Source organism: Peromyscus californicus, unplaced genomic scaffold, assembly GCF_007827085.1.
Source record: "Peromyscus californicus insignis strain IS unplaced genomic scaffold, ASM782708v3 Scaffold_7__1_contigs__length_154581171, whole genome shotgun sequence".
NCBI lineage: Eukaryota > Metazoa > Chordata > Mammalia > Rodentia > Cricetidae > Peromyscus > Peromyscus californicus.
In genome coordinates, this window is record NW_026294595.1 from 44,002,334 (window position 1) to 44,009,873 (window position 7,540).

The 7,540-nt window shown below is 40.7% G+C and overlaps 1 pseudogene; it reads left to right on the forward strand.

Annotated features, from left to right (window-relative positions):
- Window positions 1-866: 866 nt before the first annotated feature.
- Window positions 867-2,013, forward strand: LOC128102019 (caspase-6-like; annotated as a pseudogene).
- Window positions 2,014-7,540: the final 5,527 nt, after the last annotated feature.

The window sequence follows — 7,540 nt, forward strand, 5'->3', positions numbered from 1 at the left end:
GAAGAAATAGATTCATCAGTCAAAGAAAACACTAAAGCCAACAAAGTCATGACCCAAAATGTCCAAGAAATTTGGGACACTGTGAAAAGACCAAACCTACAAATAATAGGGATAGAAGAAGGAGAAGAATACCAACTCAAAGGCACAGAAAATATATTCAACAAGATCATAGAAGAAAACTTTCCCAACTTAAAGAAGGAAATGCCTATGAAGATACAAGAAGCCTATAGAACACCAAACAGACTAGACACCCAAAAAAAGTCCCCTTGCCACATAATAATTAAACAACTAAACATACAGAATAAAGAAAGAATATTAAGAGTAGCTACGGAAATAGGCCAAGTGACTTATAAAGGCAAACCCATCAGAATAACACCCAACTTCTCAATGGAGACTTTGAAAGCCAGAAGGACCTGGACAGATGTAATGCAGACACTAAGAGACCATGATGCCAGCCTAGACTAATATACCCAGCAAAACTTTCAATCATCATAGACGGAGTGAACAAGACATTCCAAGACAAAGCCAGATTTAAACAATACTTATCCACAAACCCAGCCCTACAGAAAGCACTAGAAGGAAAATTCCAACCTAAGAAAGTCACCTAAAGAAAATACACCCTCGAAAACACAGGCAATAGATAAAGCCACAGCAGTAAACCTCAAAGAAGAGAAGTACACACACACTACCACCAAAAATAACAGGAATGAACAATCACTGGTCATTAATATCCCTTAATATCAATGGGCTTAATTCACCTATAAAAAGGCATAGGCTTACAGAATGGATACGAAAGCAGGAGTCATCTTTCCACTGCATACAAGAAACACATCTCGACCCGGAGCTCCCCGGAGTTGAAGTTAAACATGACAGAAACAGATGGCTTCTACAAAAGTAGGGACGTGTTTGATCCGGCAGAACAGTACAAGATGGACCACTAGAGGAGAGGAATCGCCCTGATCTTCAATTACGAGAGGTTCTTCTGGCACCTGACACTCCCAGAGAGACGGGGCACCAGTGTAGACAGGGACAACCTGACTGGAAGGTTTTCAGAGCTAGGCTTTGAAGTGAAATGCTTTAACGATCTCAAAGCACAAGAGCTACTGCTCACAATCCACGAGGTGTCGAACTCAAGCCATGTGGATGCCGATTGCTTCCTGTGTGTCTTCCTGAGCCACGGTGAAGGCAACCACATTTATGCATATGACACCAAAATTGAAATTCAGATGTTGACTGGCTAATTCAAAGGAGACAAGTGCCAGAGCTTGATCGGAAAAGCCAAGATATTTATCATTCAGGCCTGTCGCGGCAACCAGCATGACGTGTCAGTGGTTCCTCTGGACGTGGTGGATCATCAGACAGACATGCCAGACAACGTAACACAGGTGGATGCTGCCTCCGTGTACACGCTGCCTGCCGGGGCAGACTTCCTCATGTGCTACTCTGTCGCAGAAGGGTATTACTCTCACCGAGAAACTGTGAATGGCTCTTGGTACATCCAGGATTTGTGTGAGATGCTGGCGTGGTATGGCAGTTCCCTAGAGTTCACGGAGCTGCTCACGCTGGTGAACAGGAAGGTCTCTCAGTGCCGTGTGGACTTCTGTAAAGACCCAAGAGCAATTGGCAAGAAGCAGGTTCCCTGTTTCGCCTCAATGCTGACCAAAAAGCTGCATTTCGGTCCCAAATCTAGTAAGTAGGACATTGGTCTCGTCTACATATATTTCACACTCATTCTCCTCTATGCAGCTGTCAGTTGGTTGAAGCATTTACAGTACATCAATGTAAACTGTTTCAAGGTTAAAGATACCATGGAAAATTGCTGTTTTGTAGTTGTCCATTTTTAATCATGCTAGAGATGATGAAAGGACTAAAAGAAATCCTCAGGAAATTACTATGTGTAAAAAATGTCTACTAGCATTTATTACATTTGTAGTGAACTGCAAGATTACCCAAAATACCAGCCAGTTTGCCTTAAATTTATACAAGTTTATTGTATAATGTTCTTAAAGATTTTTGAAATTAAAAAAAAAAAAAAAGAAACACATCTCAAATTCAAAGATAGACACTACCTAAGAATAAAAGGCTGGGAAAAGACTTTCCAATCAAATGGTCTTAAGAAACAAGCAGGTGTAGCCATCCTGATATCCAGCAAAATAGACTTCAAACTAAAATCAATCAAAAGAGATCAATAAGGGCATTACATACTCATCACAAGAAAGATCCACTAAGATGAAGTTTCAATTCTGAACATTTATGCACCAAACACAAGGGTACCCACATATGTAAAAGAAACATTACTAAAGCTTAAACCACATATAAAACCCCACACATTAATAATGGGAGACTTCAACACCCCACTTTCACCACTGGACATATCTCCCAAATCGAAACTTAACAGAGAAATAAAGGACTTAACTGATGTCATGACTCAAATGGACTTAATCGATATCTACAGAACATTCCATCCTAACAAAAAAGAATATACCTTCTTCTCAGCACCCCATGGAACCTTCTCTAAAATCGACCATATACTTGGCCACAAAGCAAATCTCAACAGATACAAAACAATTGGAATAACCTCCTGTGTTCTATCAGACCACCATGGTTTAAAGTTAGATTTCAACAACAAGAAAAACTACAGAGAACCTACAATCTCATGGAAACTGAATAATGCTCAACTGAATCACTAATGGGTTAAGGAAGAAATAAAGAAATTAAAGACTTCCTAGAGATCAACGAAAATGAAGACACCACATACCCAAACATATGGAACACTATGAAAGCAGTGCTAAGAGGGAAATTCATAGCACTAAATGCCCACATAAAGAAGTTGGAGAAATCTCACACCAGTGACTTAACAGCACACCTGAAATCTCTAGAACAAGAAGAAGCAAAGTCTCCCAGGAAGAATAGACACCAGGAAATTATCAAAGAGAGAGCTGAAATCAATAAAATAGAAACAAGGAGAACAATACAAAAAATTAATGAAACAAAGAGTTGGTTCTTTGAGAAAATCAACAAGATAGACAAGCCCTTATCCAAACTAACCAAAAGACAGAGAGAGAGCATCCAAATTAACAAAATCAGAAACGAAAAGGGGGACATAACAACAGACATTGAGGAAATCCAGAGAATCATCAGGTCATACTTCAAAAACCTCTACTCCACAAAACTGGAAAATCTAAAAGAAATGGATAATTTTCTGGATAGGTACCACATACCTAAGTTACATCAAGACCAAATAAACTATTTAAATAGTCCAATAACCCCTAAGGAAATAGAAACAGTCATTAAAAGTCTCCCAACCAAAACAGCCCAGGACCAGATGGTTCAGGATAGAATTCTACCAGATCTTCAAAGAAGAGTTAATACCAATACTCTCTAAATTGTTCCACACAATAGAAACAGAAGGAACATTACCAAACTCCTTCTATGAGACTACAATTACCCTGATTCCTAAACCAAACAAGGATACAACAAAGAAAGAGAACTACAGACCGATCTCCCTCATGAACATTGATGCAAAAATATTCAATAAAATATGGCAAACAAGCCGGGCGGTGTTGGCGCACGCCTTTAATCCCAGCACTCGGGAGGCAGAGCCAGGCGGATCTCTGTGAGTTCGAGGCCAGCCTGGGCTACCAAGTGAGTTCCAGGAAAGGCGCAAAGCTACACAGAGAAACCCTGTCTCAAAAAAAAAAAAAAATATATGGCAAACAGACTCCAAGAACACATCAAAACAATTATCCACCATGATCAGGTAGGCTTCATCCCAGGGATGCAAGGGTGGTTCAACATACGAAAGTCCGTCAATGTAATACACTATATAAAAAAAAACTCAAAGAAAAAAACCACATGATCATCTCACTAGATGCAGAAAAGGCATTTGACAAAATCCAACACCCCTTCATGATAAAGGTCTTGGAGCGATCAGGAATACAGAGAACATACTTAAACATAATAAAGGCAATTTACAGCAAGCCAACAGCCAACATCAAATTAAATGGAGAGAAACTCAAAGCAATTCCACTAAAATCAGGAACAAGGCAATGCTGTCCACTCTCCCCATACCTATTCAATATAGTACTTGAAGTTCTAGCCAGAGAAATAAGACAACATAAAGAGATTAAGGGGATACAAATTGGAAAGGAAGAAGCCAATCTTTCCCTATTTGCAGATGATATGATAGTATACTTGAGTGACCCCAAAGATTCAACCAAGGAACTGATGCAGCTTATAAACACCTTCAGCAACATAGCAGGATACAAGATCAACTCAAAAAAATCAGTAGCCCTCCTATATACAATGGACAAAGAAGCTGAGAAGGAAATCAGAGATACATCACCCTTTACAATAGCCACAAATGACATAAAATACCTTGGGGTAACACTAACCAAGCAAGTGAAGGACCTATATGACAAGAACTTTAAGTCCCTGAAAAAAGAAATTGAAGTTGATGTCAGAAAATGGAAAGATCTCCCATGCTCATGGATAGGCAGGACTAACATAGTAAAAATGGCAATTTTACCAAAAGCAATCTATAGATTCAATGCAATCCCCATCAAAATACCAACACAATTCTTCACAGACCTGGAAAGAATAATACTCAACTTCATATGGAAAAAACTACAAACCCAGGATAGCCAAAAGAATCCTGTACAATAAAACAACCTCTGAAGGCATCACGATCAATGACTTCAAGCTCTACTATAGAGCTACAGTAATAAAAACAGCTTGGTACTGGCATAAAAACCGACATGTGGACCAATGGAATTGAATTGAAGACCCTGACATTAATCCGCACACCTATGAACATATAATTTTTGACAAAGAAGCCAAAATTGTACAATGGAAAATAGAAAGCATCTTCAACAAATGGTGCTGGCATAACTGGATATCAACATGTGGAAGGTTGCAAATAGATCCATATCTATCACTGTGCACAAAACTTAAGTCCAAGTGGATCAAAGACCTCAACATAAATCTACCTACTCTGAACCTGCTAGAAGAGAAATTAGGAAGTAGTCTTGAACACATTGGCATAGTAGATCACTTCCTAAAAATAACACCAGTAGCTCAGACACTGAGAGAAACAATCAATCAATGGGACCTCTTGAAACTGAGAAGCTTTTGTAGAGCAAAGGATACGGTCAACAAGGCAAAGTGACAGCCTACAGAATGGGAAAAGGACTTCACCAACCCCACATCTGACAGAGGACTGATATCCAGAATATATAAGGAACTCAAGAAATTAGACATCAAAATGCCCAACAGTCCAATAAAGAAATGGGCTATAGAACCAAACAGAGAATTCTCAACAGAGGAAATTCAAATGGTTGAAAGGCATTTAAGGAATTGCTCAACATCCCTAATTATCAGGGAAATGCAAATCAAAACAACTCTGAGATACCACCTTACACCTGTCAGAATGGATAAGATCAAAAACACTGAAGACACCTTATGTTGGAGAGTATGTGGAGCTAGGGGAACTCTCCTCCACTGCTGGTGGGAATGCAAGCTTGTACAACCACTTTGGAAATCAATATGGCGCTTTCTTAGAAAATTGGGAATCAATCTCCCCCAAGACCCAGCTATACCACTCTTGGGCATATACCCAAGGAATGCTCAATCATACCACAAGAGCACTTGCTCAGCTACGTTCATATCAGCATTGTTTGCAATAGCCAGAACATGGAAACAACCTAGATGCCCTTCAACTGAAGAATGGATAAATAAAATGTGGTACATATACACAATAGAATACTACTCAGCAGAGAAAAAAATGGCATCATGAGGTTTGCAGGCAAATGGATGGATCTAGAAAAAAAATCATCCTGAATGAGGTAACCCAGACTCAGAAAGACTAACATGGTATGACTCACTCATAGGAGGATACTAGATGTGGAACAAGAATGACTGGACTGCTACTCACATCACCAGGGATGCTACCTGGAAAACAGGACCCCAAGAAAGACATGGGGATCACCCAATGACGGAGAAATGGATGAGATCTACATGAACAGCCTGGACATGAGTGGGGGTAATGAAGGCCGAGGGTCGAGGGAAAGAGAGCTTGGGGGAGCGGGAGATCCCAGCTGAATCAAGAACAGAGAAGAACAAGGACCATGTTAAAAGAAGACCATATGAGAATAGGAAGAAGCAAAGTGCTAGAGAGGCCCACAGAAATCCACAAAGATACCCCCACAATAGACTGCTGGCAATGATCAAGAGACAGCCCAAACTGACTTACTCTGGTGATAGGATGGCCAAACACCCTAATTGTCGTGCTAGAAACCCCATCCAATGACTGAGGGAACTGGATGCAGAGATCCATGGCTAGGCCCCAGGTAGAGCTCTGGGAGTCCAATTAGCAAGTAAGAGGAGGGTTTATATGAGCGAGAATTGTTGAGACCAAGGTTGGATAAAGCACAGGGACAAATAGCCAAACGAATGGAAACACATAAACTATGAACCAATGGCTGAGGGGCCCCCAACTGGATCAGGCCTTTTGAATAGGTGAGAGAGTTGATTGGCTTGATCTGTTTGGGAGGCATCCAGGCAGTGGGACTGGGTCCTCTGCTCATTGCATGAGTTGGCTGTTTGAAACCTGGGGCTTATGCAGGGATGCTTGGCTCAGCCTGGGAGGAGGGGACTGGACCTGCCTGGACTGAGTCTACCAGGTTGATCTCAATCCTCCGGGGGAGGCTTTGCCCTGGAGGAAGTGGGAATGGGCGGTGGGCTGGGGGGAAGGGGAGGGGGGGAGAACAAGGGAATCCGTGGCTGATAAGTAGAACTAAATTGTATTGTAAAATAAAATAAAATAATAAAAAAAACCCAGCATGGTTCTGGCTCAAAAATAGACATGTAAAAACAATGGAACAAAACAGAAGACCTAAACATGGATCCAGGCAACTATAATATGATATTTGAAAAAGAAGCCAAAATACACACCAGAGAAAAGATAGTGCCTTATTCAGGTTTACTGTTTTTGTGATGAAACCTCATGACCAAAGCAACTTTAAGAGGAACGAATTTATTTTGCTTACACTTCCAAATCATTGTTCATCTTTGAAGGAAATCAAGGCAGGAACTCAGAGCAGGAACCTGGAAGCAGAAGCTGGTGCAGAGGCCAAGGCCATGGAGAGGTGCTGCTTACTGGCTTTCTCCCCATGGCTTCCTCAGCCTGCTTTCTTATAGAATCCAGGACCACCAGCCCAGGGATGACCCCACCCACAATGGTCTGAGTCCTCCCACATCAATCACTAATTAAGAAAATGTCCCACAGACCTGCCTACAGCCTGATATTAAGGAGATGTTTTTTTAATTGAGGTTCTCTCCTCTTAGATGACTTTAGCTTGCATCAAGTTGACATAAAACTGTCCAACACAGACAGCATCTTCAATAAATGGTACTGTGAAAACATCATGTGGACATGTATACGAATAGAATTAAACTCGTATCTTTCGTCATACACAAAAATCAGCTCTAGTTAGATCAAGTTCAATCAAAGATTTCAATATAAAACCTGGAATACTGAAAG